We start from the raw sequence: 11,481 nt of genomic DNA on the forward strand, positions 1-11,481 counted from the left end.
CTCTCCTTCTGCAAACCACAGTGCTTTGGTCCTGCCATTGAAGTCCAGCCAATAGGAAGATTCTACGCCCATTTCACAAGTGGCCATGGTTTGCTTTGTGCAGAAGCACATTTCCAGGGGCCTGAGCAGCCCTGCCCCTCCGCAAAACTGACAGTCACAACCGAAGGAAGGAGAAATCTATTCAGAAATGTTCAGTTCCCTTTTTGCGATGAGCTCCAGGCAGAGCACAGGAAATCTGAGGGCACCGCTGCATGTGCATTGCTACATTCTGCGAATCCCATGGAGCAATCCCATAGAGCTCCTCTGAGCTTACAGCTGCTAACAAAGGAAGACATACCACAAACCAATTGCGCAAAAGCTGGTGGCTCTAGATGAGCAGGGGCCTGTATTTTGTGTGTGCAGGCTGGAGACTAGCTGCCTGCCGATTTACCATTGCCCCTCAAAACACACATTGCACAAGCAGCATTATCCAGCTCACTAGAATGTTTTGGTGGCCCTGCCCCAAGAAATGGGGTGCCTTCCCTGCAGGGTCTGGCACTATGAGGGTTTGTGCCAGGGAGGCTGGAAACCCACAGCCAGAGTCTATTTTTCCTGCCTTTTGAGAAAAAGGCTCATGCAGTTGAGTGCCCAAGGAATGTGTGTACAAACGTGCACAATTTGCATGCAGAATTACTGAATTTGAGGGTGCAGTTGTGGTAACTGAAGGTGCAAAGAGCTAATTAGGTGCCTAATTGGCCAACTGCACATCCAGTAAGACGTGCAGATGTGTGTCTCACTACTGCACGCTGGATACAGTGTGAGAGCTGCTCTGCCACTGGCCTTCATAGTGCTGCAACGAGAGGGGATTCTCCTTTGGCGGCCATGAGAGACACCTGCACTTTTGGAGCAGAAGGACTTGAGTTTTATCCTGGCTGCCTCTGACTGTGGAGTCCTAGGGGTCAGCTGTGATTGGCAGACACACAGCAGGAAACACAATGAAAGACCCACCCAGAAAGGCAGCTGTTGACCGTTTCCTTTTAGAGCAGCAGGCAGATGATGTGCTTCAAAGGGGGGCAAACCTCACTGGGATCCCCACAGAGGAGAACCCCAGAGCCTCTCAAAGTACAAAACTTCATTCATCAGCCACACCTGTCACGTGATGTGTCTAACAAGCAGCTCTCCAAAGCTCCCGCAAACAAGTAACCATGGGGAAGGGGAGGGGGGTGTCTCTCTTCTGTAGCTCAGGTGGACAAGGTCTGTTAATTCAGAGATGAAGGCCAGGACTCCTATAACACACTGCCCCTCCCACGCCCCATCCCAGGAGGTGCCAGAGCGCTGGTGCAGGGTGTAAATTCTCGATCCGACCCAGTTTGCTATAGATTGAGCAATTCACCAAAAAGCCACTGAAGGCCTTGGTTTGTGACACTGCAGACATTTGAGTTCAGTTTGGTAACAATTTAATAAATATGCGAAGCAGAGCATGTAAGAACCAGAGCTCCTGCTTCGTGCAGAAAGGTGGGGAGAGAAATAGAGAAAGTGTAAATTGACAATTTTTCACTGGCACTCGAGAGCTTTTTAAAGGTGAACTGAAAACCTTTCCACATCCCTGTGTTTGTCACACAACAGCTGGTGACATCACTAGCACCTAAGGCAGAAGACTGTGGTCCTTACACAGCTCTAAGTGCTAGAGGGGACACTGACTCGTGCAAGAAAAACATAGTTTTGCTAACAATCCCCGGGGTAAAAGGCCTGGGTACGGTTTCACGAGCAGATGGCGATCTCTCCCATGCACCACTATGTCTTCAGGCTCTGCTTATCCTGGCAGTGGCGGCCCCAGCCAAGAGCAGATTGTAACCTGCCTAGTGTGTCCGTTCACTGCTAGCATGATGATAACCCTGCACAAACACGGGAACACAGCAAGGTCCTTCTGAACAACTCCCGCCTCACTCCCCCACCTACACAACGCCACAGCAGCACAACGCGACGGGCCTTGTGCCACCCGTGGAAAATGACCTAGTGGGTATGAAACCTGCAGAGAGCAGCCTAGCCTCGATGGGCTTCCACTTCCCGTATTCTTTGTGAGCACCTGGCTGTGCTGCAGGGAAGCCGTCTGGTGCCTGGCCCCAGCGCACTCAGACATGGGCACTGTGATAACGCCAAGCCCTTTACTAAAGCTAATGAATTAAGCTTCCAACCCTTGGGAGGAAGGTGAGTATCACTGTACCCTGATCTATATACAGGAAAACTGAGGCACGTAGGAATTCAGCAACTTGCCCAGGCTCACCCAGAGAACAGGCCTGGGACTAGAGCCCAGGAGTCCAGGCAGCTGAAAGCACACACCACTCAGCACTTCCAAGCTTTCACCACAGGATTTTTTCAGACCTTTCCCCTGCTGGGGTTCCTGGGTCCATCTGGCACCGACGGGCGAACAAAGTGCCTCCATTTCCAGCTGGGCAGAGCTGTACGTTATTAACGCGGCCAGCCTGGTGCAGCAGGAACCTATTGCCTTGCCCGGCCTCTGGCTAGACCAGCCCTTCTTTTGGTTCCTTGCTGCTGTAATCCACACCCAGGCGGATGCAGCAGCACAAGAGGAGCTGTGGGGAAGGGTCATGGGGTTATGCAGCAATCGGGGCAGAGAGAACATTCAGCTGCTTCCCTGGCTGGTGCCCTCTCGGCTGCAGAGACGCTGCTAAGCAGCACTCGTTCAAACCCTTGCCCTGCAGCAGCTGCCATTCAAACTGTACTGAGCTGACCAGGCGCAGAACCCAGCTGGCCACAGGGATGTCAGACCAGTCTGTCCTCTCCCAGGGACCATATCCTGGGCCCACTCCAGATGAGTGGTGAAAGCCAGGTCTCTCCCCACTGCCACCCCAATCATTTATAAAGCTGCACCCAGGTCATGAGCACGGAGACTCCTGCAGTGGTGCTTCGAAGTCAGCTTTGGCTTTGCCAGGCCCAGCAGCCTAACGGGAACTCCTGTTCTCGCTTGCAGGCAGCACAGCCTGATCTGCCAGAGGCGGGGTTGTGCCCAAGGGCCACACACAAGCCATTCCATGCTCTTTAACTAGAAGTTGGGTTTGCTCAGCTGCCCCTCTCTAGCTCCTGAATACAGGGCCTGCTGTGCAGGCAGAGAGCAGACGGGATTCCAGGGGGTGGGAAGGGGAACAGGTTGTTCTCCTATGACAGTCCACAGCTATCTGGATTTGCAGCTGTAGTTCATGACTGGTTCTCTGCAGCCTTCCACAGCTCTCCTGTCCCAGGGGCTATGCACGTGTCTTGTGTGACGAACTGGGAATGTTCTTAATGTTTGCTCTGAATACTGTGTTGGTGCCTCAGTGTCCCCATGGCAGTTCTTAAGTATCTGGCAGAGCAAAAGGCCAGTGCACCTAAATGCCTGGCACTCTGTCTCCTAGAAACTGATGGCCTGGGCCCCTCCTCTGCAAAGGTGCCAGCTGAAGGTGTTGGAGACAAAGGGATCAGGTGACCTCCTGGCCCGGGAAAGGGGCTGAGCAGAGAGGAGGGGCTGGGAGGGGTTGTTAGTCTGGAGCTGGCTGGGGTCAAGGGTGGAGGGCAGACCTGGGGGTCTGGCTCACTGCCCCCCAGAATGGACCCAGCTGAGGGGTCCGGTTTGCTGTATCTACAAGCTCTGTTTTAGACCCTGTTCCTGTCATCGAATAAACCTCTGTGTTACTGGCTGGCTGAGAGTCATGTCTAACTGCAAAGTGGGGGTGCAGAACCCGGTGGCTTCCCCATGACCCCGCTGGGGTGGACTCACTGTGGGAAGCGCACGGAGGGGCAGAGGATGCTGAATGCTCCAAGGAGAGACCCAGGAGGTGAAGACGTGTGAGCTTCTTGCCCTGAACAAGTCTGCTCCAAGGGAGAGGAGGCTCCCCAAAGTCCTGCCTGGCTTGGTGGGGAGCTGTTCCAGAGCATTGCCCGGTGACTCCGTGACAACTGCTGGCAGCGGTGGGACGTACTGCACCCCGTGAATGGCGCTGCTTGCAGTAAGTGACTGGGGAGCAGTAAAACAAAGGAGGGATAATGAGGACCAGGCATGCTGAAGGCTCAGAGTGGGACGGTTTCAGGGGGCGGTTAACCTCTGGGAGTGTGTGACCAGCGAGAAGGACTGTTGGAGTAACGGGGTCCCCCTGAGGACTGCAGCGAGCAGTCTCAGGGGCGGAGGAGCTTGCCGCTCGACCCTGGGAGAGAGAAGGATTTTTGCAGTAGCAGGGTTCCCCTGGGGATTGCAGGAGCAGTCCCAGGGGCGGAGGAGTCTGCAGCTCGACCCTGGCAAAGAGGTGGTGATCACGAGAAGGGCTGGCACACCAGGGGTTCTTCCTGGAAACCATGGGGGAGCCAAGAGCACACAGGCCTGTGAGTCCAGAGCCACTTGGGAACGGTGAAGTGATGGCCTATCACCATCTCCTTGAGAAGGACATTGTGATCCTGTGCACAAAGAGAGGGTTACGCATGGGGAAATTCACGAAGGCACAGTTAATCGTGCAGTTGAAGGAGAAGCACCACTCTGAGGAGCAGATTCCTGGCCCACATGGGGCTACAAGAGGATCTGAGAGCAGCTGGAGCATCAGCCAGGCATCCCCGAGAGTCTGGTCCCCAATCAGACGAGGGTCTTCACGATTGGGTTCCCGATCAGGAGATTGGAGACGGATGGGATGGGAGCAGAGCCCGAGAGAGCGAGAGGACCATGAGAGAAAGGAAGAGCCCGAGGAAAAGCTGCATGAAAAGCAGCAGCAGCGTGGACTGGTGATGGTGGAGCAGAGAGACATAGGGGGCTGCCCAGGGGTCCGTGGGGAAACACGCCTGCAGGGGCGAGACCCTGGGACAGAGAGAACTGTGGTGGTGCAGCCCCAGATGCTGAGGGACTGTGGAACCTAGGTGAAGTTCCCTGGGGTGAAGCCCCTCGCCCTGCCTATGGCCCAGATCCCTGTGCAGACCCAGAAGGGGTCGGGCTGGCTGGTAGTTGGGGTTCTCCAGGATATCGGCTGGGAGGCCCTGTTGGGGGGTGACTGTCTCCCCATGGGACAGGATCCAGGCCCCGCTCCTGTAACGGCCGAGGGTTTGAATTCAAATCCAGGGAACCAATTGGCTAGGATGGAAATGGTCAGTGAAAATGCAAATAACCTGGCTGGCAGGAGGGAGGGGCTGCTGGGCTCAGGATACCTGCCTACCTGTAACCAGCCCCCTGGGGCTGAGTGGGAGGGAGAGATGCTCCCTGCCCCCTGCACACCGGAGAGGGGGCTCACACTGGCTCTGATGCTGTGACCAGAGCAGAGAGCTCGCTGCCTGTCCCCACTGGGACAGCAAGGGCAGCGCTGAGCACGGGGGGAGCTGAGACCCCAGCTGAGTGGGGGGACACCCAGGCAGGGCAGGTCAGCTGCCAAACAGGTTTGCCTGGTCCAGACGTGCTGCTGGGAAGTGATTACACAGCAGGGAGGGAGCTACCAGGGACAGGGCTCAGGGGGGCTGTGACCCCAGGCCCAGCCAGCGAGAGGGAGCAGGTCCCACTCCCTGCCCCAGCAGCTGAATCCCAGACCGAGCTGCAGAAGGATCCCTCCTTGGAGAAGCTGAGAGAACTTGCTGGCCACAGCGCTGCAAACCCCCTTGGGGAAGGCTGCAGGGACAGAGTCCTGCAGGAGAAGGGATTCCTGTACCGGGAATGGGCTCCCCAAGGGGAAGTAGAACTGGGGGGAATCGGAAGGCAGCTGGTGGTGCCCCAGGAATCCACAGAGTTCTTCCCGTTCGAGCTGCTGGATGGGAGGAGAGTGAGGGGACCCCTGGACCCGGAAAGGAAGGATTGGGAGGAGAAGGGGGAAGACCCCCTGGGGGATCTCTTCCCTGAGGTGTGAGCCAATCTCCCCATCAGGTGTTCCCCATTCAGAGTCACTGGGAAAGCAGCCCAGAACCTGGAGAGAGAGGTCAAGGACCTGCTGGCTTTAGATGGGATCCAGCCGTTTTACAGCCCATGGGCCTCACCCATGGGGCTGATCCCCAAGGGAGACAGGATGATCTGGTTTTATGGGGGCTATCAAAAGCTTAAAGCCATCACAGTGTCCGATGCCCACCCCATGCCTAGGCCTGGGGAGATTCTAGACAAGCAGAGGGAGATGGAGAACTTGGCCCTGGCAGACACTGATAACATGTGCATCTTTAGCCAGACCTGGGAGGAACAGGTGTCCCAGGTGAAGAGGGGGCTGGGCTTCCTCAAGGAGGTGGGACTGACGTTAAAAGCTGGAAAGTGCAAGGGGGGACGGCAGAGGTGTTGTGTCTGGGCCACAAAGTGGGAAGCGGCTGCCCAAGCCCAGAGCTGGCAAAGGCCAAGATGGGAGCTCTTAACCAAGAGAGCCCGAATCACAGACCGGAGGGCTGGGGAAAGACCCAATCCCAGCTTGAACCCCAGGGGTATTGGGGTGGCAAAGGGTGTGGGCTGCATAAACCTTCCCACCTGTGGCCTGCAAGTGCCATCAAGCACACTCGACCTAAGGGAGGGTGTGAGACTGGACTGTCCTGGTGTAACTCACACCAAGGAATGGGAGAGATGCTGGGGCATCCATGGGAACGTTGGTGGATTTGAACTTCCCCAGGTCACTGGCTGAAGTGACCTCGCTCAGTTCGGTCTCGAAGGGGGGAGAGATGTGACGAACTGGGAATGTTCTTAATGTTTGCTCTGAATACTGTGCTGGTGCCTCAGTGTCCCCATGGCAGTTCTTAAATATCTGGCAGAGCAAAGGGCCAGTGCACCTAAATGCCTGACCCTCTGTCTCCTAGCAACTGATGGCCTGGGCCCCTCCCCTGCAAAGGTGCCAGCTGAAGGTGTTGGAGACAAAGGGATCAGGTGACCTCTTGGCCCAGGAAAGGGGCTGAGGAGAGAGGAGGGGCTGGGAGGGGTTGTTAGTCTGGAGCTGGGTGGGGTCGAGGAGTGAAGTGCAGAGGTGGGGGGTCTGGTTCACTGCCCCCCAGAATGGACCCAGCCGAGGGGTCCGGTTCGCTGTATCTACAAGCTCTGTTTTAGACCCTGTTCCTGTCATCGAATAAACCTCTGTTTTACTGGCTGGCTGAGAGTCACGTCTGACTGCAAAGTGGGGGTGCAGAACCTGGTGGCTTCCCCAGGACCCCGCTGGGGTGGACTCGCTGTGGGAAGTGCACGGAGGGGCAGAGGATGCTGAATGCTCCAAGGAGAGACCCAGGAGGTGAAGACGTGTGAGCTTCTTGCCCTGAACAAGTCTGCTCCAAGGGAGAGGAGGCTCCCCAAAGTCCTGCCTGGCTTGGTGGGGAGCTGTTCCAGAGCATCGCCCGGTGACTCCGTGACATCTTGATTCACACAGTCTGGGTTACTGCTCATGTGGGACTGGAGGGAGGTCTCAGATGGGGTTATGCAGGGATCTGGTCTGGGTCCAGCATTGTTTAACATCTTTATTAATGACCTGGAGGTAGGTAGAACGAGCACACTGATGAAGTTTGCAGATGACGGAAAGCTACGGGGGTTGCCAATACTTTGGAGGATAAAGCTAAAATTCAGAGGGATCTCGATAAATTGAAGCACTGGGCTGTAGACAATGAAATGACATTCAGCAAAGAGAAGTATCAGGTGCTCCACTTAGGGAAGAAAAACCAAGCGCACAAACAGAATGAGGGGTAACTGGCCGTGCAGCAGCAGAGCTGAGAAGGATCTGGGAGTTGTGGTGGATCACACCCTCAGCATGAGTCAGCAATGCGAGGCTGTTGCAAAAAAGCAAATGCAATTTCAGGTTGCATTAACTGAGGGTAGCATGCAACTCACAGGAGGCGATAGTGCCACTCTACTCCGCACTGGTTAGGCCCAGCTGGAGAACTGTGTCCAGTTTTGGACCCCAATGTATAGAAAGGATGTAGAGAAACTGGAAAAGATCCAGAGGGGAGCAACAAAGATGATCAAAGGGATGGAATGCAGCCATAGGAGCAAAGGCTGAAGGAACTGGGCATGTTTAGTTTGGAAAAAAGGAGATTAAGGGGGGATATGATAGTGCTCTTCAGATCCTTGAAAGGCTGCCATAGAAAAGCTGGAGAAAAGCGGTTCTCTCTGGCCACCGAGGGCAGGACAAGAGGCGATGGGATCAAACTGCAGCACAGCAGATTGAGATTAAATCTTAGGAAAAACTTCCCAGCTGTAAGAACAGTTGGACAATGGGACAGATGCCTGGGGAGGTTGTGGAAAATCTTTCCCGGGAGGTTTTCAAAAGGAGGCTGGAGCCGTCTGTCTGGGATGGGTCAGACACACCAACTCCTGCATCTCGCTGGGGTCAGACGAGATGACCCTTGGGGTCCCTTCTAACCCTGTGGGTCTGTATCAGCCACGACTCTCAAGGTGCAATCACACTGCTGGTGCGGAGCTGCAGTCTGCACAATCTGAGGGATGAGCATTTGCCTGGTCTGTCTGGGCGGGAATTGCTCTCTGTTTTATTTGCTCATTCTCCAGGCTCAGGGTGACAGTCCAGCCTGGGTCAATTCACTTTCTGGGGTTCAACCTCCTTCCCGCTCCCTCCCAAAATAGTACAAAGAGCTTTCCTGAAACACCTGGCCTCTTTGCCCTGGGGGACACAGCCAGCTGCTGACTGGGCACTGAAGTGCCTGGGATGATGCAGTCCAGACCTTGGGGACTCTGGTAACTGTGTGATCAAAAGTAGCTTTCTCAGTAACCTGGGCCATGGCCTGGTCTGAAGGCTGGTAACTGAGGACAAGCCAGACAAGTCAGCAGTGAGGAGTGATGCAGACTGAAGCCTGGGCTCCCTCACAACCCACCCAGGACTGGGAACTCCCTAGGGCTGATGTCGGGGGAATGAGATCTGCTGCTTGCAGACTCCTGCTGTGCAGATACCTGCTGTCCAATCAATAACGGGCCGGGGCTTGGAGAGCAACAGCAAAGCTGGGCCAGGTTCTCAGGGAACTGGGAATAAGAAAAGCCTGCAGCTGGGAATAAATCCGTGTCTGTCTGGCCCTGCCGGCCAGGGCAGGGATCTCACAAGGAACCCTGGGACAATACAGGCCACTCCAAAGGTAGGGGACGCTTGCCAGCCTAAGGGGAGATGTCTGTACCCTTCCCCAGGGTACTTGCAGAGGGATAACGCTATTCTTATACTCCTGGCCACAAACACACACAAGTTCTCCCTGGGAAGCTCACGGACCCAGAGCTAAACATTTTGAGCCCCCTGTTCCAAAGGGCTCAGTCCCCAATGTGCTGAACCCCCTAATCTGGCCCCTCCAGCCAGGGCCCAGCCAGTTTAGAGGTGGGATTTCATGTCTTATCCCCTCCTCCCAACATACTACAAAGAAATCCAGGGAAAGGTCTGGGCCTGGCTCCTGACAAGGCAGCTGGACTCAGGGGAGCAGAGGGGGAGTTCAGGAGAGCCTCACACCGTACCTCCTAGCAAAGATACGGCAGAAAGCCCTGATAACAGAGGCTGATCTAACAAAGGACCCTGGGAATGGCCCAGATTGCCCCCTAAGAGTAGGTTAGATAAATGTCTATCAGGGATGTTCTAGACAGTATTTGGTCCTGGCATGAGGGCAGGGGACTGGACACGATGACCTCTCGAGGTCCCTTCCAGTCCTAGAGTCTATGAATCTATGTCACCTCCCAGTCTCTGAATCAATCCACCACATTCTTCCGAGGTCGCCTTGCAGGTGTTATGATGATCCCAGGGGTGCTGAGAGCACTGGCTAAGGGGAGGTGGAGTCCCACCTCTGTCCTCCCCTCTGGGCCCCGCACTGGTCCAGTGCTGACTTCTCACACCCCCTCTGCCATGCTGCGTGTCCCACCCAGCCCACAGCCCCTCGGTGGGGGGGAGTGTCCCAGGCTGGCACCGTTCACTATGCTGAGAGGAGACACATGGAAGTGAGAGGGTTCCTGAGTGCAAGATGAGATGGAGCCCCCCAGATGCCTACGCCTGAGTGACCACAGCTGGATGCAGACGAAAGCCTGGTGCATTCAACGTCTGGGCCAAGCTGCATCTGCATGAGCTGGACCGAGACGCCTTGCTCGTTACCTGGAAAGCATGACATTAACTGATTGGGAATCCAACCCCCCTCGCCCTCCCCCCCAGAGCAGGCTGCAGTCGTGCTCCCCACCCCTGGAGAGGCCATTTGGTGCTGAATTTAAAGAGAGGAAAGAACTTGCTGTGCCCACATGGCAGCTCTGAGACAGTCCCCTGGCCTCCAGCAGGACTCAGGGACCTACATTCTCCAGGCCAATAGCAAGAGGAACTGGGGAAGAGTATGTGGGGGGTAGGTCTGCCTCCACATCCATCCCAGCAACTGCTCCCCTGGCCTGGGGTCTAGGCTCAGAGCACCCTGACAGCTGGGGATAGCAGCTCAGCTTCTTCTCACACTTTCTTCTGTTTGGGCCCCTGGTGAAAAATCTACTCCTGGGGGCATTCTGTGCCAGAAAAATTAAAATCCTGTGCACACTATTTTAAAATTCTGTAAATTTTATTTTTCAAATAAATGTGGAGGTTCCAGCATGGCAGTGGGGAGCACAGGCCACTGGCTGCATAGGGTGGGAGATCATTGTGCAACTCCCCCCGCCCCCGTTCACAGCCTCAGCGGTGAGGCTGCACCAACCCAGACACGGGGCAAGGGCCAGGACTGCCCCAGAAACACCCCAGGGCCCTGCCCCTCCATGCCAGGTGCACCAGGTGTGGGCAGGCAGGTTGCGCAAGGCAGATCCAAGTGTGGAGGGGCTCAGTGTGTGTGTGGAGGGGGGAGGGGATCCAGGTGTGGGGTGAGATGGTTCTGGGTGGTTGCGGGCAGCTCAGTGGGGGATCTGAATGTGGAGGGGATCTGGATGCACAGGGGCTTGTTGTGGGATTCTGGGTGCAATGGAAATGGGACTCTGCAGGGAGGTCCAGGTGAAGGGGCTTCGGGCTCAGTGGAGGGGGGTTCTGGAGGGCTCAGTGGCAGGTCCAGGTGCTGGGGGAGTGGGGCTCAGTGGAGTGGGGATCCAGGTTCAACTTGTTAGGGCTCAGTAGGGTGGGGATCTGGGTGCGAGTGGCTTGTTGTGATGCAGTAGGGACTGTCTGTGTGGGGAGTGGGAGAGTAGGGGAGGACTTTAGGGGATGGACAATGCCAGGGCCTGTAACCTGAGCTAGGTAAGGGAGGGGAAAGGTCAACACCTTTGCCCGGTGAATGGCTTGCCAATTACAGAACCAGTTTCTCCTCTCTTGGTTTTCACACCTCAACTGCTAGAACAGGGCCTCATCCTCCCTGATTGAACTGACCTCGTTATCTCTAGCTTGCTTGCTAGCATATATATACCTGCCCCTGGATATTTCCATTACATGCATCTGAGGAAGTGGGTATTTACCCACGAAAGCTCATGCTCCAAAACGTCTGTTAGTCTATAAGGTGCCACAGGATTCTTTGCTGCTTTTGCCCGGGAAGGGGACAAAGGAAGGGAGTGGCAGGAGGGAAGCAGTTTGAGTTTGGGCTTGGGGCTGGGTGGGCGGAATT

The sequence above is a fragment of the Gopherus flavomarginatus genome, chromosome 11, assembly GCF_025201925.1.
Source record: "Gopherus flavomarginatus isolate rGopFla2 chromosome 11, rGopFla2.mat.asm, whole genome shotgun sequence".
Taxonomy (NCBI): Eukaryota; Metazoa; Chordata; order Testudines; family Testudinidae; genus Gopherus; species Gopherus flavomarginatus.